The 24872-nt window shown below is 38.2% G+C and overlaps 1 protein-coding gene and 1 pseudogene across 8 annotated transcripts in view; both read right to left on the reverse strand.

Annotated features, from left to right (window-relative positions):
- EHBP1 (EH domain binding protein 1) overlaps positions 1–24872 on the reverse strand; it is a 352471-nt gene that overhangs the window by 319131 nt on the left and 8468 nt on the right. The window lies entirely within an intron of this gene.
- Positions 19110–21179, reverse strand: LOC104666969 (annotated as a pseudogene). Its single transcript, XR_748624.2, has one exon. The product of XR_748624.2 is annotated as a eukaryotic translation initiation factor 2A pseudogene (transcript).

The following is a 24872-nucleotide window of genomic DNA, read 5'->3' on the forward strand; positions in this document are numbered from 1 at the left end:
CCAAATAGCTTCATACAGTCTCCCTCTTAAATGCAAACAGACAACCAAAGATCATCTAAGGAAAGCCTCCAATATGAAAGAAAACAGGCTAAAAAGGAGAAAAAGAACTTGCAGGAAACCGAGACAGTATCACCAGTATGCTCAGAGGTATTAAAGACATTACACTCATGAAAAATACCAAAGGAATATTTAATACATAAGAAAGCGTTCTGAAGATTATGTCATTATTTTTCATTAGGTGAGCAAAAAATGCAGAGTTGGAAGATAAATTTGATGAAATCTTCCAGAACTAGAATAAAATAATGGTTATTTTAAAAGAGAGAAATACAGGAAATTTAGATAAATTCAGAAGGCTAAATATCTGACTGTCCCCAGTATAGCAGTGAAAAAAGGTCCTAAGATGTCATTTATGCTGGATACTTTGAGAAAGACCATTCCAAAGTGGAGCAGGACACTTGTGGGCTCCAGGGGAGGAAAGGAACTGATGAATTACCAATGTGTTTAACTGTTTGAGAAGGATGTTGAGAGGTAACAGGTACGTTTAAGAATAATAATGATACACACACTGCAGGGTCATAAGGGAAGATGGGGGGAGGACAAAACAAAATTAGTAATTATTAACATAAGGAAATTTTTAAAAAATGGAAATGTGATAATACTATAGGGCTCAGCTGCTAACAATGTTTACTAAGTCACAATGAATTCTGACCTAACTCTGATAGACCTGACCGGTAAGTGAGGGGATGGGTAAAGAGAAGGGTAAATATGCTTCAGGAAGGATATGATAAGAGGGCTAAATCCTCACCTACCAAATCAACAAGTTAGTAGATAGAGTCTATAATCAAAAAAGTAAAAGAACAGTTGAAAGTATGTTGCTGAACAATAAAATACCACTTCATACCACCCATTAGGAAGGCTACTAAGAAAAAGACAAAGGCCAGGCACTTTAGGAGGTGGAAGCAGGAGCATCACTTGACCCCAGGGGTTTGAGGCCAGCCCAAGCAACACAGTGAGACCTCGTCTCTACAAATAATTTAAGTCAGGCATGGTGGTGCATGACTGTGGTCCCAGCTACTTGAGAGGCTGAGGTGGGATGATTGTTTGAGCCCAGGTGGTTGAGGCTGCAGTGTGCCGTGATTGCACACTGCACTCCAGCCTGGGTGACAGAGCGACACCCCCATCTCAAAAAAAACAGAAATCCAAGGAAGGGCCACACACAGTGGCTCATGCCTATAAGCCTAGCACTTTGGGAAGCTAAGGTGGGAGATCGCTTAAACCCAGGAGTTCAAGACCAGTCTTGGCAACATAACAAGACTCTGTCTCTATTAAAACACACACAAGCATGCACACACACACACAAAAGGCAGAAAAAGAGTGGAAAAAAGGTACAAAGAACAAAGGTAACAAGTAGAGAACAGTAACAAATAAGGGAGACATTAATCTAACTACACGAAGAACCACTTTGAATGTCAGTGGTATAAATGCACCAATTAAAAGATTGTCAGAGGTTCAAAAAACAAGACTCAATTGTATGTTTTCCATAAGAAACCTATTTTAAATATAAAGACAAGTATAGATTAAAAGTAAGCAGATGTAGACAAATATACCATGCTAATACTAATCAAAAGATTTGGTTGCTTACATGCTTGTGAAACAATCTACAATGAATTATATATACATATATATAGTTATATATGTATGAATTATATATATAATTATATATATAGTTTAAAAACAACAACAAATTTATTTGAAACATTTCAAAAAGAAAAAGATACATGCCACACACCTTACATAAGAATAAACTCAAAATGGATCCAAGATGGAAATGTTAAAATGTTTTTTTTAAAAAAAAATATATATATGAAGGTACTGGAAGAAAACATGAGTGAATTTCTATAAGCCCGTATAGAGAAATGCTTTCACTATGTCTCAAAATCAAGATGTAATATTGATAGACTAAATTAAAAAATTAAAAAAAAAAGGCATACTGAAAAACGCCATAAACAAAGTCATACATTAACGAAATGGGAAAAACTATTTGCAATATAAGACACTGGTAAAGGAAAGACAAAAAGACTTCTACTTTCCAGTCAAGCATGTCAGGAGCTTGGAAGCTGTCACTTCTATCCCCACAACAAGAAAAAGCAAACAAACTGAAAATCAACAACTCTTCCTAGATTCCTCAGAGAACTGAGGTCACAGGGCAAATCATACCCCCAAAACTGGAGTGAGAGGCAGACAAAGAGAATCACAACTTACAGGAGAAGCAGCCCAAGAACCAGTACGCTCCACAGTAACAGAGTAAGAAAGTCTAGATTGTAACTGACCAATTACTAGAGGTTGGATGTGGACAAGCATGAGAGTTAAAAACTCCCAGGAAGATCAGTCTTGGGAGGCCCCACATTTTTGTGAGTTTTACCTCCAGGAGCCCTACCAGGTTCTCTCACAGTGCAGACTGGATAAAAATAACCTCCTGCTTAGGGCAAAGGAAGAGGAAAAGTAGGCACTTTGAAATACTTTCCCAAGCCTCTTAATAAGGCCTACCCTCAAGAGAAACTATTTTACTAGAAAGTAAATGAACTGAGAGAAGTGAAATAACCAACTCCACTACCCTCTAGACTTCCTTTCTTACCTAAAGGGGAAAAAACTGAGGCGCACTGGGGAGGGTAAAGCCAGAAAACACAATCACTAAAAGCCTCATTATAGGACTATAGAATACTTCCTGTTCCTCCACACCTTATCAGTAGAGCTCCCATATAATAATAGGGAAATACAACTGAAAGAACTATCCAACCCAGACCTCAGTTAAGAAGAAATCTCTAGAGAAACTGCAAGACAACAGAGGAGATTTAAAAAACAAAAAAAGGTACAGAGAGTATTTTAGCCTCTGACACCTATAGCTACAGCTACAGTAAACAGTAAACAAAGCCCAACTCCTATCCAGATAAAGAGAAAACCTTTTACTAAAAAGGCCTACTTATCTCAGTTTCACATACCCAGTACCTCATTTTCAGCTTTCAACAAAAAATTACAAGGTAGACCAAAAGACAAATCATTTTAAGAGACAGAACAAGCATCATAAACTCAGAGCAGAGATCATGAAATGATCATAACTGAAATTTAGAACAACTAAGATTGATATGCTAAGGGTGTTAATGGAAGCTGAGAAATGAAAACTCTTTAAGAAAACATAAAAAGGAAACACAAGAAATCAAAAACACTGTAACAGAAACGACAAATGCTTTTGATAGGCTCATCGACAGACTGACAACAATCAAGGAAATAAGTTAACTTGAAAAAATGTCAGCAGAAAATTCCAAAACTGAAGTGGAAATAAAAGAATTGAAAAAAATAAAGAATAGAATATCCAAAAACTGTGAGACAATTACAAAAAGTATTGAATTAGTCTGTTCCCTACTGCTATAAATATTTGAAACTGGGTAATTTATAAAGAAAAGAGGTTTAATTGGTTCATGGTTCCACAGGCTGTACAGGAAGCATGACAGTTTCTGGGGAGGCCTCAGGAAACTTTAATTCGTGGCAAAAGGTGAGGGGGAAGCTGGCACGTTTTACATGACCAGAGGAGAAGGAAGAGAGAGCAAGGGAAGGTGTTACACATTTTTAAACAACTAGATCTTATGAGAACTCTTATCACAAGAACAGCACTAGAGGGATGGTGCTAAACCATTAGAAATCACCCCCACAATTCAATCACCTCCTACCAGGCCCCACCTCCAACACTGGGGATTACAACTGAACATGAGATTTGGGTAGGGACACAGATCCAATCCATATCAGACATAAATACACATAATGGGGATGCCAAAAGAAAAAGAAAAAGAGAAAGGCATAGAAGAAATATTTGAAGCAACAATGTCTGAGAATTTCCCAAAAATTAATGATAGACACCAAACCACAGATCTAGGAAACTCAGAGAACACTAAGCAGGATAGATACAAAAAAATCTACACGTAGGCATATCCTAGTCACACTAAAGAAAATCAAACACAAAGGAAAATATTGAAAGAAGCCAGAGGAAAAAACACCTTACCTATAGATAAAGCAAGAATAACATCAGTCTTTTCACAAACCATGTAAATTAGGTAAAACTAACAAAAGTGTGGGGTCCCCACACTTGTAAGCAGGAAGAGAGTGGAATAAAATAATAATAGGAGTGGAAATGTACCAACCTAGAATTCTGTATCCAGTGAAACTGTCCTTCAAAAGTGAGAAACAGACTGTCTCAAACAAAAGTTAAAAAAATTTTATCACCAATAGACTTCCTTTATGACAACTGTTTTATAAAAAATTATTCAAAAGAAGGAAAATCATACAGTCAGAAAGTCAGATCAACATAGCAAATCAAATCCAACAATGGTTAAAAAGAATTACACAACATGATCAAATCGATTCTAGGTACGCAAGGTTGGTTCAACACTTAAAAACCAATTACTGTAAAAACCAATTATTATAAAAATTTTGTAATCCATCACATCAACAGGCTAAAGAAGAAAAGCTATATGATTATATCATTAGATGGAGAAAAAGTATTTGACAAAATCCAATGCCATTCATGATAAAAACTCTCAGACAACTAGGAAAAAAAGGGGGAACTTCCTCAACTTGATAAAGACCATCTATAAAAAAGCCTAAGGATAACATTATACTTAATAGTGAGAAACTAGATGCCTTCCTGCCAAGGAACAAGGCAAGGATGTCTGCTCTCACCACTTGTAGTCAAACCATTCTGGAAGTCCTAGCTAACACAATAAGATAAGAAAAAGAAAAGGTGTATAGGTTGGAAAGGAAGAAATAAAACTGTATTTGTTTGCATGTGATATGACTATCTATGTAGAAAGTCCCAAAAAATCAACAAAACTCGTAAAATAAGTAAGCAATGATAGCAAGATTGCAGGATACAAGGTTAATACATAAAAGTCAATTGCTTTTATATATCAGCAATGAACAACTGGAATTTACCAATTGGAATTGGAATTTAAAAATTGGAATACCATTTATATTAGCACCAAGAAACTGAAATACTTAGGTATAAATCCAATAAATATATCCAGAATCTATGGGGGAAAAATATTACAAAAATCCAAGAAGATCCAAATAAACTGAGAGATAGCTGTACATGGATGGAAAGCCTCAATATTACCAAGATGTAGTTCTTCCCAATTTGATCTATAGACTCAATGCAATATCAGTCAAACTCCCAACAAGTAATTTTATGGATACTGACAAACTGATTCTAAAATTTACAAGGAAAGGCAAAGGATCCAGAATAGACACTACAATACTGAAGGAGAATATAGTTGGAAGACTAACACTAGCCAACACTGAAACTTATTATAAAGCTATAGTAATAAAGACAGTATGGTAATGGTGAAAGAACAAAATAAAGAGCCCTGAAACGGGCCCCTACAAAGACAGTCAACTTATCATTACCAAAAGAACAAAGATAATCAATGCAGGAAAGATAGTCTTTTCAATGAATAGTGCTAGAATGACTCCAGACATGGATCTCCTATACCTTCCACAAAAATTAGGTCTAAATATTAAACATAAACTACAGAACTCCTAGAAGACGACACAGGAGAAAATCTAGATAATCTTGGGTATGGTGATGACTTTTCAGATACAACACACAAGACACAATCCATGAAAGAAAGAACTGATAAGCTGAACTTCATTAAAATTAAATTTTTCTCATCTTTGAAAGATACCATCAAAAAAATAAAAGACAAGCCACTGGCTAGGAGAAAATATTTGCAAAAGACATACCAGATAAAGGGCTATTATCCAAAACATAAAGAATTCTTAAAACTCAACACTAAGAAAACAACCCAATTAAAAATGGGCAAAAGACCCTAACATAAAACTCAAAAAAAAGATATAAAGGCAAATAAAAACACGAAAAGATGCTCCACATCATATGTCATCAGGAAAATGCAAGTTAAAACAAGACAACACTACACATCTATTAGAATGGCCAAAATCTAGAACACCAAGAATGCCAAATGCTGGAGACAGTGTGGAGCAACAGATACTCTCATTCATTGCTGGTAGGAATGCAAAATAATACAGTCACTTTGGAAGACAGTTTGGCAATTTCTTACAAAACTAAACATACTCTTTCCACAGGATCCAGCAATCTCACTCCTTGGTATTTACTCAAAGGAGCAGAAAACTTATATCCACACAAAAATCTGCACATACATGTTTAGAGCAGCTTTATTCATAATTGTCAAAACTTAGAAGCAACTAAGATGTCCTTCAATAGGTAAATGGATAAACTGTGGCACATCCAGACAATGGAATATTATTTACTGATGAAAAAGAAATAAGCTATCAAGCCACAAGACATGGAGGAAACTTCAATGCATACTGATGACTGAAAGAAGTCAATCTAAAAAGGCTACCTAATCTATGATTCCAACAACATGACATTCTGGAAAAGGCAAAAATATGGTGACAGTAAAAAGATTAGTAGTTGTCAGAAATTCAGTGGGAGGGAAAGGGGGAGTGAGGGAGAGATTTCAGAGGATTTTCAGAGTTCTGAAAATATTCTGTATGATACTATAATGGTGGAATCATGTCATTATTAATGTAAGATATCAATAAGAAGGGGGAAATAGGGGCAGGTAAGGGGTATATGAAAATTGTACTCTACTTAATTTTTCCATACATTCATAATTGCTCAAAAACATAAACTCTATTAATTATTTTAAAGTTAAGGAGAAAGACCAAAAACTAGATACAACAGTAGTCAATAAATAACACAACTTTTATATGCACTGAGAAAGCAAAGAATCTGTGTGACTCTCTTTACAGCAATATTTGCTTTATTACAGTGGTTTAGAACTAAGATCACAATATCTCTGAGGTATGCATGTACATATTAAAACTATGCCAAGATGCCATTTCTCACCTCTCCCTTTGGCAAAAACATCAGGACAACAAACTTGGTACTTGAGGCTGTAGGAAAACAGGCACTCTCATATATTTCTGGTGGGAAGGCAAATTGATAAAACCCTTATGGAGAGGAACTTGGCAATATCTAACAAGACTATATATGTGTTTACCTTTTGACCCAGCAATTCCATTTCTAGGAATTTACTCCCAAACACAAAGCCTATTCATTAAAGTACTGTATGTGCAAAATATTAGGAACAATCTAAATGCCCACACATAAGAGAATAGTTGAATAAACTATAGTGTATCACAAAGATAGTACATTGTAGCTGTTGAGAAAAAAAAAAGAATAAGGACAAACTCTACGAACAGATATGGAATGATTTCCAGAATATATTAAGTGAAAAAGTAAAGTGAAAGTACCAACTATGTTGTCTTACCTCTTTTGTATAGGTAAAATAAATAAATTTTTTAGAAGTGCATATATCTGCATGTTCATGCAAAAAGAAACAAAGGAAGAAAATAACCAGACTAGACAAAAGGTGCTAAAGTAAACACTCAACATACAAAAGAATAAAAGTAGACACCTTCCTTACACATATACAAAAATTAACTCAAAATAGATTATAGACTTACTATATGTAAGAGTTAAAATTATAAAACTCTTATAAAAAATAGAAGTAGTAAATCTTTGTGACTTTGGGTTAGGCAAAGTCTAAGAAGACACACCACCAAAAGCACAAATAACAAAATAAAAATAGACATATTATTAATGTATTAATAGATACATTATACTTTATGAAAATTAAACCCTTTTTTAAAAACACCACCAAGAAAGTAAATAGCTTACAACATGAGAGAAATTTTTTGCAAATCACATACCTGATAAGTGTCTTATATCCAAAATATATAAAGAATTCTTACAACACTAAAAGAAAATGATCCAATTAAAAATGGGCAAATGATTACAATACACATTTCTCCAAAAAAGACATGTAAATGGTCTATAAGCAATGAAAATATTGTGACTCAACATAGTTCAGCAACTAGAGAAACGCAAGTCAAAAACCACAATGATATAACACTTTACACGTACTTAAATGGCTAAAATAAAAAAGACAATCAGATGTGTTGGTGAGTAAATGAAGAAACTGGAACCTTCACACATTGCTGGTGGGGATGTGAAATGATACAGCCACTTTGGTAAACAGTTTGGCGGTTCTTCAAAAAGTTAGTTACTACATGGTCCAGCAGTTCCACTTCTAGGTATGTACCTGAGACAGAACAGGAATGGGACACAGCTCCTTCTTCATATTGCCTTAACCATGCCTTTTACTTAAAGAATTCCAGGAACTGGCCTTAGGAAATCTAAATATCAAACCAAGGTTGTGGAGTGTCCCACTTCAGGAAAGAATGCTTAACAATCAACTTATAGCCTTGTTGCCTCTGGCCAGACTACCAGGTTGTCCAATATTCAAGATAAATATCACAACCAGATATGCTGACTCGCATACCCTACCCTTCACATGCTTTACCAAGCCCAGCCTGCATATATCACCCCTGATGTCAATTCCTACACTTTGTCTAACAAAAAATTCCCTACCAGCTGTTTCACAGAGTCAGCTAGAGAGTCCTTGCACCTCTGCTGTCTCCCTTGCGCTCAAGTGCAAGACCCAAAATAACAGCCTTGTCTGGGATATCTACTTGGCCCTATGTTAATTTTTATTATACAGAGAGCCAAAGAGCCTGTGATCCATAACATACCCAAGACATAAATGTTTACAGCAGCATTATTCATAATAGCAGAAAAGTGGAAACAGCCCAAATGTTCATAAACTGATGAACAGATAAAATGTAATACATCCATATAATAGATTATTCAGCAATAAAAAGGAATGAAGTATTGATATTTGTTACACATGGATGAACCTTGAAACCATAATGCTAAGTGAAAGAAGCCAGTCACAAAAGTCCATACAGTATCTGGAATAGGCAAATCTAGAGAGAACAGAAATTAGATTATTGGTTACCTGGGGATTGAGTAGGGAGGGGAGTTCCAGAGGAATACGGAGTGACTGCTAACAGGTATGGGAGTTTTTTCACAAAAAATGCCAAAATTAGATAGTGACTATGGTTGCACAACTCTAGAAATACATAAAAAACCACTGAATTGTACACTTTAAAATGGCAAATTGTTTAGTATATGTTATACCTAAATAAATCTGTTAAAAAAAAAAAAAAAAAAGAAAGAAGAAACCCAGAATAACAAAACTAGTTACATTCAGGAGTTGAGTGGAACAAAGTGGAAAGGACAGAGAGTTGAGAACAGGATAATCAGGATGGGGAAGACATACTTTTAAAAATAGTTCTTGTGAGGCTGGGTATGGTGGCTCACACGTGTAATCCTAGCACTTTGGGAGGCCAAGGCAGGTGGATCACAAGGTCAGGAGTTTGAGACCAGCCTGACCAACATGTGTCTACTAAAAATACAAAAATTAGCCGGGCGTGGTGGTGTGTGCCTGTAATCCCAGCTACTCAGGAGGCTGAGGCAGGAGAATTGCTTGAACCTGGGAGGTGGAGGTTGCAGTGAGCCAAGATCGCACCACTGCACTCCAGCCTGGGTGACAGATCAAGACTCCATCTCAAAAACAAAAAAAAATAGTTCTTACATGGGGAACGACATTAAAATTTAATTAATTCATTAATTCAACAGGATGGGAGGATGTTATAGCATGAAATAGAAATAAAAACAAATGAATCTACCTATGCCTCAAATAAAAAACAAAACCAGGCTGGTAGTGAGTTATCTCAATCAATTGTTTACAGTCAGTAACAGATTGAACTCCTTGTTCTATTCTTTCCCCCTTTCTCAAGAGTGCACTTAATTAGTCTAAAATAAAAAATAAAAACAAAACCATACTGAATACTAACACTAATGGTAAAAGTTTGATTAGGAATAGGATAAGAGAGAGGGCAAGATGGCCAACTAGAGTAGCCAGGTAGAACAGATGCCACGAAGGGATTGAGATGACTGGCACACGCCTAACAGATCTTCAGAGGAAAAGTACTGACAGCAGACAGAGGGAAAACACAGAAGCTGGGATGAAGGGGGAGAAAGCTGGAAACCCAGTACGGGGCTACCTACCACACACCAGTAGTCATTCCAGGCCCCCAAGGATTCCAGGGGACTGGGTAAGTTGAACTTGCAAGGAGAAACCCACCCACTCTCACCACTGACCTCTGGAATCCTGGCAAAAGGAGACTCCTCCACCACAATGGATACTCGAGTTGGCAGGGACAGCTGCTTAGAGAAGTGGTAGGGGCAATAAGCCAGCTGATTTGGAGCTCAGAAGGTTTGGTGAAGTAGCATCTGTAACAGAGCACGACCAGGGTTGCCCATTCCCCTAGGCTTGACTTGCTCCCACAGGAGATTTTAGCCCCAGAGGTACTGTTGGATCTCAACTCTGAGGGGCAGTCTTGCCCATCAGACAAGGCCAGTCCAACCTGAGTGCCCCTTGGTGTGCTGGCCTCTCCCTGTGCCCTAGCCTGGCCACATCTGCTTGCACAGAAGCCTTGAGCGCCCTAGGGTCCTACATCATAGCTCCTATTCTGGCAACAGTGCTTGACTGGTGGAAAGCTCCAGCAGGGCGGCTGTCATAGCCATGCACCAACCTACCTGCTTCCTCCCCACACTGTAGCTCCCACACCCCACCTCCACTCATGACAACCCCCCACATCACTTTGCTGGCGGTGCGTGCATGGGCAAGTTTTGGCTTCCTTGCTCCATCAGCCGCCCATGTGCATACACCCTACCCAGGCACTGCTGCCTCCAGAGCGCAGTCCATTCCCCATCCTCCACCAGCCACATTTCAGTGGGAGCCTTGGCAGGCACAGAGCCAGCCAACTCCACCCCCACCAGCACCCTGCCTTTGTAACAACACTGCCGTGGGAGTGAAACCAGGCAGAGAACAGCAGAATCCCTGCTGCCCTGAGTAACCACCCATGACGGCAGTGCACAGAGTACACACAGACTTGTGCCTGCCAGTGCCCCACCCCTGTGCCAACACCACCACCAGCATGACTACATGCACAGTTGCCAGCAGGGGGCCCCCGTGTCCCCACCAATGGGTTGCCTCTGACACTGAGGTGAACACTGGCTTGGAGGTAGGCACCCCGGGACCCACTAGCACACTGCCGCAACCAAGGAGCATACACTCCACCACACTGCCACAGCTGCTGCTGCTGGCATATGCAAATGAGGCACATACAAATAAGGCACAAGCAAATGAGGATGGATATCACTGTCACCACACTACAAAACACTTTGGCTGACACCACCCAGCACCTTGGAGCACCCCCACCGCCACGCAGCATGGTGGATTCCTAACCCCGAGGAGCCAGAGAACAAAGTCAGGGCTGATCAAAGTCCCCCACAGTTAGAGCACACAGTCCAGGAGTTGGGAGCTGAGCATTGGCCCCCTAAAATCTTCCAGAAATGAAGTCAGTTGGCTTAATCCACCCGATACCACAATCGAGCCCTCTACGTCAGCAGTCCCCAATCTTTATGGCACCAGGAACCAATTTCATGGAAGACAATTTTTCCACACAAGGTGGGAGAAGGCATTTGGTTCTCATAAGGAGCATGCAAGTTACATCTCTTGCATGAGCAGCTCACCTTGCATGAGCAGTTCACAATAGCATTTGCGCTCCCGTGAGAATCTAATGCCACCACTGATCTGACAGGAGGCAGAGTTCAGGTAGTAATGCTCACTCGCCTGCCTGCCCACTACTCACCTCCTGCTGTGCAGCCCAGTTCCCAACAGGCCATAGACTGGTTTCAGTCCATGGCCCAGGGGTTGGGGACCCCTCGTCTAGGCCATCAAATAGGATAAAAGAAAAAAAAAAAACTATCCAAAGGTGAGCAACTTCAAAGATTGAAGAAACATCAGCCCATAAAGATGAAAAAGGACCAACAAAAGAACTCTGACAATTCGAAAAGCCAGAATGCCTTCCTTCCTCCAAACAACTGCATCACCTCTCCTGCAAGCATTCTAAATTAAGCCAAGATGGGTGAAGTGACAGAAATAGAATCCAGTATATGGACAGGAACAAGGATCATTGAGATACAGTACACTAAAACCCAATCCAAGGAAGCTAAGGATCACAATAAAACAATGCAGGAGCTGACAAGACAAAATAACCAGTATAGAAAAGAATGTAACCAATCTGACAGAGCTGAAAAACACACTACAAGAATTTCATAATGCAATCTCAAGAACTAGCAGAACAGACCAAGTGGAGGAAAGAATTTCAGAGCTTGAAGACTGCTTTCTGAAATAAGACAGTCAGACAAGAATATACAAAAAAGAATGAAAAGGAACAAATAAAACCTCCGAGAAATATGGGATTATGTAAAGAGACCAAATCTATGACTCGCTGGTATCCCGGAAAGAGATGGGGAGAGTGTAAGCAACTCGGAAAACATATTTCAGGGTACCATCCAAGAGAACTTCCCCAACCTAGCTAGAGAGGCCAACATTCAAATTCAGGAAACACAGAGAACCCTAGTAAGATACTTCACATGAAGATAATCCTCAAGACACATCATAATCAGATTCCCCAAGGTTGAAATGAAAGAAAAAATGCTAGAAAGGTCAGGTCATCAGACTAACAGTGGACCTCACAGCAGAAGAAACCTTACAAGTCAGAAGAGACTGGGAGCCTGTATTCAACATGCTTAAAGAAAAGAAATTCCAACCCAGAATTTAGTATCTCGCCAAACTAAGCTTCATAAGCACAGGAGAAATAAAATCCTTTTCACATAAGGAAGTGCTGAGGGAATTAATTATCACCAGATCTGCCTTACAAGAGCTCCTAAAGGAAACACTATACATGGAAAGGAAAGACTGTTTCCAGCCACTACAAAAACACACTTAAGTACACAGGCCAGTGACACTATAAAGCAACCACACAAGTTTGCATAATAATCAGCTAATATCATGATGACAGGATCAAATCCAAACATATCAATATTAACCTTGAAAGTAAATGGGCTAAACACCCCAATTAAAAGGCACAGAGTGGAAAGCTGCCTAAAGAACCAAGACTCACTGGTATGCTGTCTTCAAGAGACCCATCTCACATGCAATGACACCCATAGGCTCAAAATAAAGGGATGGAGAAAAATCTACAAGGCTAATGGAAAACAGAAAAAAGCAAAAGTTGCAATCCTAATTTCAGACAAAACAGACGTTAAATCACAAAGATTAAATAAGACAAAGAAGGGCATTACATAATGATAAAGGGTTCAACAAGAAGAACTAATTATCCTAAATATATGTGCATCCAAGACAGGAGCACCCCAATTCATAAAGCAATTTCTTACAGACCTTCAAAGAGACTTATGGAAGACTTCAACACCTCACTGACAGTATTAGACAGATCACTGAGGCAGAAAATTAACAAAGATATTGAGGACCTGAACCCAGCACTGGATCAAACGGACCTCATAGACATCTACAGAACTCTCCATCCAAAAACAACAGAATATACATTCTTCTCATCACCACATGGCACATACTCTAAAATCAACCACATAATGGGACATAAAATACCTCAGCCAATGCAAAAGAACTGAAATCATAACAACAGCTCTCCTGAAGCACAGCACAATCAATATCATGTGACTCCTGACGCAGAGAATACACAGCTTTACTTTGGTATTACTGCAAAGTATTCATAACCCGAACCTAATCATAAGTAAATATCAGACAAACACAAATTGAGGAACATTCTTCAAAAGTGTCAAGGTGAACTGACACTTAAGAAGTGTCAAGTGTCAAAACAAAGACTAAGGAATTCTACTAGATTAAAGGAGATTAAAGAGATGTGACAATTAAATGTAACATATGGTCCTGGATTAGATCCTGGCCTAGGGAGGAAAAAATTCTTCTTTTGTTATAAACGGAATTCTTGGGTTAATTGGAGAAATCTGAATTAAGCTTATAGATTAAGTAACAGCATTACATACAAATGTAAATTTCCTGATTTTGACAAATTAAACTGTGGTTATGTTTAAAAAAAAAAAAAAAAATCCCTATTTTTGCAGGGCATGGTGGCTCCTGCCTATAATCCCACCATTTTGGGTGGCTGAGGCAGGTGGATCACAAGGTCAGGAGATCGAGACCATCCTGGCTAACACAGCAAAACCCCATCTCTACTAAAAATACAAAAAATTAGCCAGGTGTGGTGGTAAGCACCCGTAGTTCCAGCTACTCAGGAGGCTGACGCAGGAGAATCGCCTGAACCCAGGAGGCGGAGGTTGCAGTGAGCTGAGATCGTGCGCCACTGCACTCCAGCCTGGGCAACAGAGTGAGACTCAGTCTCAAAAAAAAAAAAAATTCCCTATTTTTAAGAAATACGTACTGAAGTGTTTATGGGTAAAGGGGCACTATGGTACAACTTACTCTTAAATGTTAAGAAAAAAATTACATACAAAATAGCTTAAGAGAGACTGATAAAGCAAACACGGTAAAATGTTGCCACTTGGGGAACTGAGGGGAAATGTATATGTGGATTATTTGTATTGCGTTTGCAACTTTTCTCTATATCTGAAATTATTTCAAAATAAAGATTCTTTTTAAAAATAGAAAGGGTTATTTTTAAAAAACAATGTACCTCCTTGTCAGAGCCTCTGTACAAAAGGCAGTAATGATATCAAAAGGTTGTTTTATATATAACCATTAAGTACACACTGATATGAATAAGTAACTAAATAAATAAATGAGGAATAAAGGACAAACCTTGCTTACAGAAAAATTTCAAAAACAAATGTAGAAGGAATAAAGGAAACAGAAAATTATCATCAGGACACAGCAGCAATCGCTACAAGCAAAATCTACTGATGAATTTTAAATTGGTGGCCAAAACTTTAAAGAGAAATAGGATAGTTACATAACTTCAAAATATCTTCCCCCCAATATTTATTAGTTCTGTGGTAGTTGTAACATATGTTCAAATTCTTTGATACTTCCCCTTCCAGGAGATGAAACTTAATTCTCCTGAGTGTATACTGGATTTAGAAACTGGTTTCTAATGCATAAAATATGAAAGGGTAAAATAGTAACTTTACAGTGGAGACACTCCACAGACTAAGTGATCAAGGTAAATATTAAGTCATGTTGATATCATGTGATATATTATGTGATGGGGGCTGGAGGTACTTTACCTGTGGTATTTTACCAAAATTCCATCACCTCAGTCTAATGATTAAAAAAACATCAAACAAACCCAATTTGAGGGACATTCTACAAAACCTAACCAGCACCTGGCAAACCTAACAAGGTCATGAAAAACAAAAAAAGACTAAAAACTGTTACAGATTAGAGGAAATGTGACAACTAAATGCAATGTGGTATCCTGGATTACATCCTTGGACAGAAAAAGGATATTAGTGAGAAAACTGGTGAAATCTAATAAAGCCTGTAGCTTGCCTAATAATATTATACTAACATTAATCTTAGTTTTGATAAATGACAATGGTAAATTTATTTATTCAAATTTTACCCAAAAAAATCTGGGTGATGTGATATATAAGAACTCTCCACACCAAGTTTGTCCAACCTGCGGCCCAACACAAAATCACAAACTTTCTTAAAGCATTATGAGATTTATGCAGGGACTTTTAATTTATATTTATTTATTTATTTATTTATTTTAAGATGGAGTCTCGCTCTGTCGCCCAGGCTGGAGTGCAGTGGCGCGATCTCCGCTCACTGCAAGCTCCGCTGCCTCCTGGGTTCACGCCATTCTCCTGCCTTTTTTAAAGCTCATCAACTATCGGCCGGGCACGGTGGCTCACACTTGTAATCCCAGCACTTTGGGAGGCTGAGGCAGGTGGATCACGAGGTCAGGAGATGGAGACCGTCCTAGCTAACACGGTGAAACCCTGTCTCTATTAAAAACTTCAAAAAAATTAGCCGGGCGCGGTGGTGGGCGCCTATAGTCCCAGCTACTCAGGAGGCTGAGCCAGGAGAATGGCATGAACCCAGCAGGCGGAGCTTGCAGTGAGCTGAGATAGCCCCACTGCACTCCAGCCTGGGAGACAGAGCGAGACTCCGTCTCAAAAAAAAAAAAAAGGCTCATCAACTATCATTAGTTTTAGTATATTTTATAAGACAGTTCTTCTAATGTGGTCCAGGGAACCCAAAAGATTGGACACCCCCGCTCTATATCCCTACTCTATACTATCTTTGCAACTCTTCTGTAAGCCTAAAATTACTTCCATAAAAAGTTTCAAAATAAATGAATTAGCCAATTTTTAAAAGTAATTTTGCAAATTAGAGTACTCTTCAAATTAAAGCTGAACCATTAAATTTGATATCTAGACCCACTTATTGCATAAATAAATCTAGTTTCAATTAAGTTACTTTGAGATAGGGTTTTACTACACAGCTTTCTGCATTTAATGATTTTGGAGGGGAAAGAGAAGAATAAAAGATAAAATTTGAGAGAAACTATCTGCATGTAGTAAAAACAAGATTTCAGAATCTTAAGGGAAATGGTTGGAAGAAGACTAGTAAAATAGAATAAGGACATATTTAAAGGAAGGCTAATTTTAGAAGGACAACTACGGCAGTAATATAGGCAAAGGGGAGACCAAAGGGGCTAGGAAAGCATTAAGTGCTACAAAAAGCAAAAGCTTTTACAAAGCAAAAGCCTACACTAGAGGTTCCCAAACTTTCTGGGTTGACAAGGCTCTTAATGTGTAATTTTTTCAGACTCCCTCACCCCCAAGCCAAAAGAAATACCTAACCATTTTGTTTATTAAGTAGTCAGGTCCAAACAACTTAAGAAGGATGTATGTCCTAAAAACTTAGCACCTGTTTTGGACACTTGACAATCTAATCTCAAACTTGAGAATTAGATTGGACACTGCCTCCCTAATTTCCTGTTCCACACAGATCTTCATGTGATATCTGCTTTTTGTCATAGCAACTGCCAAAAGCCCAGCTTTGTAAAACTGTGGTATCACTGAAAAGAATGTAGCAATCTAATTTTGAAACTGAACTACCTCAAGCTAGTATAGTCTTCCGTTAGTATCAGTGGAGGATTGGTTCCAGGACCTCCTGAGGATACCAAAATCTGAGGATGCTCAAGTCCCTGACATAAAATGGCACAGTATTTGCATATAACCTATGGATATCCTCCTGTATACTTTAAAGTCATCTCTAAATTACTTATAATATCGAATACAATGTAAATGCTATGTAAACATTGTTATACTGTACTGTTTAGAGAATAATGACCAAAACAAATCTGTACATGTTTGATACAATTGTTTTTCAAATATTTTCAATCCACAGTTGGTTGAATCCATAGATGCAGAACTCATAAATACAGAAGACCAACTATACTTTGTGTGGTTTCCAACAAATGCTGCTATGTTTCCTTCAAAATTGTTAAACATCTCTTGGCTCCCTTGTGAGTTCTCTGCAGTGCCTCTGGGCTCCTTGGCACAGTTTGTGAATCATGGCCCTTGGCAAAAGACAGCAAAGGATGGAAACAAGGCAATGGAATAGAAAAATCAATGTGAGAATTAAGATATGCTTCAGAGAAAAAAAAATGAGCAGATCTACTAGTGATATTGCCTAGAAGTACAATTATAGCACAAGTACTTAAGAAGTTTCAAAACTTTTCTTAAAAAAAAAAAAATTATTCTGGTCGGCACAGTGGCTCATGCCTGTAATCCTAGCACCCTGGAAGGCCAAGGCAGTTGGATCACTTGAGCCCCGCGTTCAAGACCAGCCTGGGCAACATGGCAAAACTTCACCTCTACAAAAAATACAAAAAATTAGCCGGGCGTGGTGACACACATCCGTAGTACCAGCTACTCAGGAGGCTGAGATGAGCAACATCACTTGAGCCCAGGAACCGAGACTGCACCATGCACCACTACACTCCAGCCTGGGTGATGGGAGTAAGACCCTATCTCAAAAAAAAAAAAAAAATTCTACCTCAACAGTCAGAATAGCTGTCTCTCAACATTCTTTGCTTATATGGAAGAGAACAAACCAGTCTTATCTTTAAATGAATGAACCTGTTCAAATGTTTGTTAATTTTGACAGCTAAAATGGCATAGCTAAAATACATTGCTCTCACTTTTAATCAGAAAGAAAATCACATTAGCTGAAGAAATTCAACTCAAGTAAGAAAATTCAACTCAAAATTTCAAGTCAATAAACATTTTTGGAGTACCAATAGAACTGTCATCCAGCACCTGCCAAAGCTTTGTTCAGACGGATTTTTAAGAAAGAATCAAATATGGTAGTTCTAAGACCTAATTTGATACTCTTCAGCAATTGGGTAACTTCTAAAATGACAGATTTGCCATCACTATCACAGACCTACAGAATCAGGACCTCCTAGGGGATATGGAAATCTCCGTATTTGCAAAGCACCCCAGCAATTCTAAGGACAGTCAATTTGGGAGGCAATGGCTAAATCAGTACTGTCCAGTAAAACTTTTTGTGGTGATGGACATGTTCCATATTTGCACTATCCAACATGGTGGCCCCTAGCCATATGCGGCTAGTGAGCATTTGAAATGTGGCTACTGTAACTGAAGAAGTGAATTTTGCATTTAATTTAAATTGATTTAAATTTAGATGTAAATAGCCACATATAGTTAGTTCCCTCTATACTAGACAGCACAAAACTAAATGATTCATGTTAAATTTCCATTCTTTTAAATTTCCCGAGTGGTACTCTCGGTTTAAATTAGATGATCAGAAAACTAGGTTCCTCAGCCATATTCTCTCATAAAAAGTCTTCATGAAGGGTCGACATAAACATTATCTAATTTAACAATGGTTCTGAGTCTTTTGTAGTTGGAGATTTTATCCAATGTCATATTTTATTTTCATAATAAAAATCCTCTTTGGATTAAGGTCTAAGAAAAGTCTGCAAACAAATGTATATACTTTCTTTAGCCAGGAGGACTATTACAAGAGCCAATGTGCATCCCTTTTTGCCTTGGCTGCCAATAAACTCAGAACCAAATCCAGTCTCCAATAGCAGCAACTAACTCCTCTCAAGTGCCTAGTAATATGTGCTCTCTGCTCCTGTAAGACCATGATTCTATTTATATCCCTAAATCAGTCAACATGGTATTATTTTATTTTATTTTATTTTTTTTTAAATTTAAAATGTCTTTATTCATTTATATGGTATATATCACTCTCCACAAAAAAAAAATGACACTTGTCTTTCAATCTGTCACGCTTAGCTAAAAAATTCATGTATCTCTTTTCTATATCACATATTGACATGATATAGGATGCAAGATATAAATATTAATTCAATAGACATTATTAAATAATTTTACTTATGTAGAATCTTGGATAAATGGTTAAAATTATAGATTGACATTAAGTGTGGGAACAGGAATATTCTGTGTATACCAATGGGTTTAACAGAAGATGTGTTTGCACTGATTTCTGGTCATCAACTTGCTTTCTGTGAATCTTTAAATACCCAATTCCAAATCTTTCAGCTCCTGGAGAAGGGCTGTTTCTTTCTGAATTTTCTCCAACTGATTTTTTTCTAGCTGTTTTCCAGTTGCTGCTTGTTCTTTCAGTTGTTCAATTGCTTTTAGTTTCTTCTTTAGGTTCTTGATTTTTTTGTCTATCTCAGGGTCCCCAGAAATTGACTGAGAGATAGTGTTTCGTGGTGTGCTCTGTGGGGCAGGAGTAGGTGCCAAATCTGGACTCTTGTCACTTCTTGCTTCCTGCTTTGCGGCTTTCTTAGCTTCATGCTTCCTTTGATTTTTAAGAGCTGTTTTTGATAATGGCTTATCATTTCCTGATTGTGATTTCATATTCTGAGGTGGTTCCTCTTCATGCAATTTGGAATTGGTGATTGGTTTATTTCTTAAAGCTGGGGGTCTATAAGCTGTTGCAACTTTAGGTTCCTCATTGGGTACTTCACTTGGAACTGCTTGGTAAGTTATTGTTTTTGCTGGAAATATTCCATCCAAAAATGGCTGCCAAGAAACCTGCCATAATTCTGCATTTGATGGCACATCATACTTGTGCAAGATAGAGCCAGTATAATGCCAAATTTTGTATCCATTATTAACCCGTAACCTGGGAGCACATGTAGCTGTTAAAATATGCTCACCATCCGGGCACCAAGCAAAATATGTAGAATCAGAAGCCACTGGTTTAGAAATAAGTTTGTAGTTTTTCACATCCCACACTTCCATTTGTCCTCTCAGATTTCCAAATCCAGCTAATACTAATATATGTCCATGAGGGCTATAGTAGGCTGCATTACGAGGACCAGTTCCAAAGTCAAATACAGGATCACATTTCAAGTTGAAAATTGTTGCTTTGGCAGGCATAAAACCATATACAGCACAAAATTCAGTAGAACTAGAATTCCAAACTACATCATAAATGGGGCCATTTTTTGGTAATTGCACTACAGCACTTTCTCCATTTGTTGCAGTATAGTGCAGAGTTTGCTCTCCATAGTAGGAAGCTCCTGTCTTGTCAACATCTGTGCTAGCTATTACCAACACAGCAGTAGCTTTTTTATTCCACAGCATTGTAACTTTATCTGCCTTAAAGAAACTTTTATTAGCTAAAGCTGCATGAGGTCCAGCAAAGTTGGGGTACTGATATAATCTAACAAATGAAGGTGCACCTTTACTTCCTGGAACATAGACAGCCACCTTGTATGGTTGGGGTCCAGGTGATAATACAAAATCATTAATTTTTTGCAAATGCAATTTATTTGCAATTGTGTCAATTTTGCGTTTTTTTCTGGATGAAAGATTTCAAACATGTCCCAGTTTTCACATCATAAAGTTGTAGGTTGGGTATCCCAGCTGTGCCATCTTTAGAAGTAGTATAAGGCTGCCACGTTGCCAGGACAGTATTTTTGGGCGAGAATTCAAGGCAAACTGCCTTTGGGAGGTCGAAGGAGTGCAGTAGTCCCTTGTTAGTGACACTGATAATATTTACTTTTTCTCCATTGCCCCAGGCAAACAAGGTCCCATCCCTACTAAAGGTACAGACTTTGCAATTCTTCCCAGATTCCCTTGGAAACACTGTGCTTTCTGTAAAATGTGGTGGTCCATTCACCATGTACAGTCCTTCTGATCCTCGGACTGTCAAGAGCGGCGTGGACGGCGCCATGTTGTCCCGGAAAGAGAAACCGCTCGGGTGAGAGTTCACGAGGGCCGAACCCGGCCCCTACACCCATGGTATTATTTTAAATTCTTAGGCTGACAAACTCTTTTGGACATAGGCGGGGTATCAAATTTTAAAGTGATTTTTTTTTTTTAATTAAAGGTAATTTTACAGGTTTAAAAAAAAACCTGTATTAAAACTATTTTCAAAATAACAATACCCGGATTAATAAAACCAGGAAATTTTTTAATAAACCAAACTTACTGAAGAAAACCAGTAGGTGCCTTTTAGCAAAGCTGCCTAAAAATATCACTTTAACAGTGATACATAAGACATATACCAGGTACAATGACATCCTGCAGTAAGTTCACTGCCTCTGTTTCAAACTCAGTTCCATTCCTTTGAACAAACATGCAAACGTCCTAATGTAGAATATGAACATCCATATTGAGTAATCAAAATGCTTTATGCAATTTTTCCTGAACTATTTTTATATCATGCAGTGAACAAGTTCAATGGCTCTTTTGTTGAAATTTCCCAAAAAATCAGAACAAACACACTTGACGCATCAATAGCACATTTCTAGAAATGCCTAATTTTAAGTTCCCTGGGCATTTTAATTGCAAAACTCATGTGAAACTAAACTAAATCATAAGAACAAAACCTCCTCACATAATCCCTTAAAATTTCATTTTAGAAATCAACTTTTAAAGTATGTAAATCAAGATTTGATACCAAAATAATGTATGAAAATCACATACTACAAAAAGATCCTGGGTTCATTTCTTTAAAATCATGACAGGAAAAAAAAAATTTTAAGGAAAAACTGGCCCTGGCCATGGTGGCTTACACCTGTAATCCCGGCACTTTTGAGGGGCCAAGGCAGGAGGGTCGCTTAAGGCCAGAAGTTCAAGACTAGCCTGGACAACATAGTGAGACCCCTGTGTCTACAAAAGATAATGAAAAAAGAAATGAACAACCGTCACATAGAAAAACAACATAAATTGTAGCAGTTGGCAGACACTTTAGCAGCCAGAGTCGGCAGCCAGGAGCGCAAAAAGCACTGGGAAACAACTCCTTGCTGCCTGTCCAGGCAGTCGCCAGTGGAGCAAAGGGCCTCAGGAAGAGGAAAGGGACCTCAGACCTTCCAAATTGCTTCCTCTTGCAAGAAACTATTTGTTGCAGGAATAAAGATGGCTGCTGAACCAGTGGAAGACAACTGCATCAATTTCGTGGCAATGAAATTTATTGACAATACACTTTATAGCTGAAGATGATGGTAAAGTATAAATGAATTTATTTTTCTTTGCAAACTAAGTATCTGCTTGAGACACATCTGTATTGCCATTATTAGCTGAGAAAAAAACAGTTCATATGATACCAATCTATTTGGAAAGCCAATCTGCCCTCAAAGGAATGTGGACTCAGTAGCATAGCTTTCAAATGAAGATGACCATAAGAGACACAAAGAAGAACCTCTAGCAAAGATGTTTGTCTACACCTTAAAAAATTATCCAGCTCTTAGAATCTACAAAATAGACCTTGCCTGTTTCATAGGTCCTAAGATTAGTGGGGAGTCATGGATTCTGCTGGGTGGGGGAGTTGCATAGGAAAAGGGGATTGAAGCCTTAGAATTGTCCAAAATCAATAACACCTCCTCTCAGAAATGCTTTGGGAAGAAGCCTGGGAGGTTACCGGTTGGGACGGCGTGGGGGCAGGGGGGCCAGAAAATTCTGGAAGTAGAGGAGATAGGAATAGGTGGGGCAAGAAGACCACATTCAAAAGCCAAGATCTGAAAGAAACCACGCATTTATGATGAATTCAGGGTAATTCAGAATGAAAGAGTAGGAGTAGGAGAAGGATGAGAGAAGCTAGAGTGATAAATAGGGTGCAGAGCAAGATGTTCTCTTACTCCAAGATGTGAAATTTTGACTTTATCTTAGTGATAATAGGGTTAATTAAGCACAACATGTATTAGCTAGGGTAAAGATTAGTTTGTTGTAACAAAGACATCCAAAAATATAGTAGCTGAATAAGATAGAAAATGTTTATCCTAAAAAAAGTCTAAGTAGGCAGCTCAGAAGTATTATGGCTGGAAGCAACCTGATGATATTGGGACCCTGACTTTCTTCAGTCTTGTTACCCATCATCTCCCTGTTGTTGATCTCATTCACATAGTTGAAAATCACTATTCTTCCTGGGTCCATATCTCAGTTATCAAGAATGGGTCAAGATAAAAGGAAGTCAGGCTCATTCCTTTCAAAGACTCTAACTGGAAGTTGTACACATCAATTCCCCTCATATTCCATTGACTAGAATTTAATCACATGGCCACACCAAGTGCAAGGAAATCTGGAAAATATAATCTTTATTCCAGGTAGTGATAAGACTCTTTAAAATTCAGAAATAATATATTTTTAAATTATCAAAAAAAAAAAAAAAGAAATACATCATAAAATGGCTTGGCATGGTGACTCGGCTGGGCACGGTAGCTCACACCTGTAATCCCAGCACTTTGGGAGGCCGAAGCGGGCAGATCACGAGGTCAGGAGATCGAGACCATTCTGGCTAACGCGGTGAAACCTCATTCCTGCTAAAAATACAAAAAATTAGCTGGGCATGGTGGCATGCACCTATAGTCCCAGCTACTCGGGAGACCGAGGCAGGAGAATTGCTTGAACCCGGGAGGTAGAGGCTGCAGTGTGCCAAGATTGTGCCGCTGCACTCCAGCCTGGGTGACAGAGCAAGACTCTGTCTCAAAAAAAAAAAGAAAAAAAATACATCATAAATATCATAAAACATCACTGCAGGACACATACAAACACACAGACACAAACACTGCAGGACACATACAAACATGCATACACAAACGCTAGCAAATTAATTCTACTTTGGAGGAATTAAGTTAGTTTTCTTAGCCCTACATTTGCTTGAAATTATTATAAAAAGGAAATAAAGTTACAAAACCATAGGAATTGATTTTGCTTTAGAAGCAAAAATATGTAGTTCCTCTCCCCAAAAGTCAAAGAATTGTCAAAACTTAGCTCATTTCAGCACTGTACTTCTGCTAGAACATTCCTGGTTTACTCCTACCTCCCTGGTCACTCCAACCTATGCCAGTTCATCTTTCTCTAACACTCTTAAAAGTTCAGGTTATATTTACAATCTTCTTCCCACCTACTCTAACCTTTCTCTCTAGATAGTTCTCTTCATCACTCATTGCTTATTTATCAGATAAAAAATAATAACAACAATGGGTAAAATTTACTGGGTGCTTACTCTGTCAGACACTGTTCTAACCCCTTTATTACAGGTATTATCCTACTTAATCCTCAACAACTCTATGCTGGAAGTAGTGTTATTATCATCTCTACTACAGAAGAGGTACTAAGAGATAATTCGTCCATGGTCACACTGCCAGAAAATGTATATTTTACACATACACAGACCTCAATGTTGTCAGAAGCTATTCTAAAGTTTCTTTCTATAAGGCTGGGAAACAGGCACAATGGTCTCTCCTCCATTGCTTATGTAGTTTGAGTAGAATAAGACTAAAGTAATAGTTTAGAGCCTGAGCACAGAGAAAACAGAAAGGTGCTAGACTCTTGTATTCCCTAAACACTAGCTGCAAGCAATTCCCATGACTTAAAGCAGAAGTCAGCAAACTTTTTCTTTCTTTTTTTTTTTTCTTAAGAGATAGGGTCTCACCATGTTGCCCAGGCTGGTTTTGAACTCCTGAACTCCTGAGTTCAAGGG

The sequence above is a fragment of the Rhinopithecus roxellana genome, chromosome 17 (assembly GCF_007565055.1).
Source record: "Rhinopithecus roxellana isolate Shanxi Qingling chromosome 17, ASM756505v1, whole genome shotgun sequence".
NCBI classification, from domain to species: domain Eukaryota; kingdom Metazoa; phylum Chordata; class Mammalia; order Primates; family Cercopithecidae; genus Rhinopithecus; species Rhinopithecus roxellana.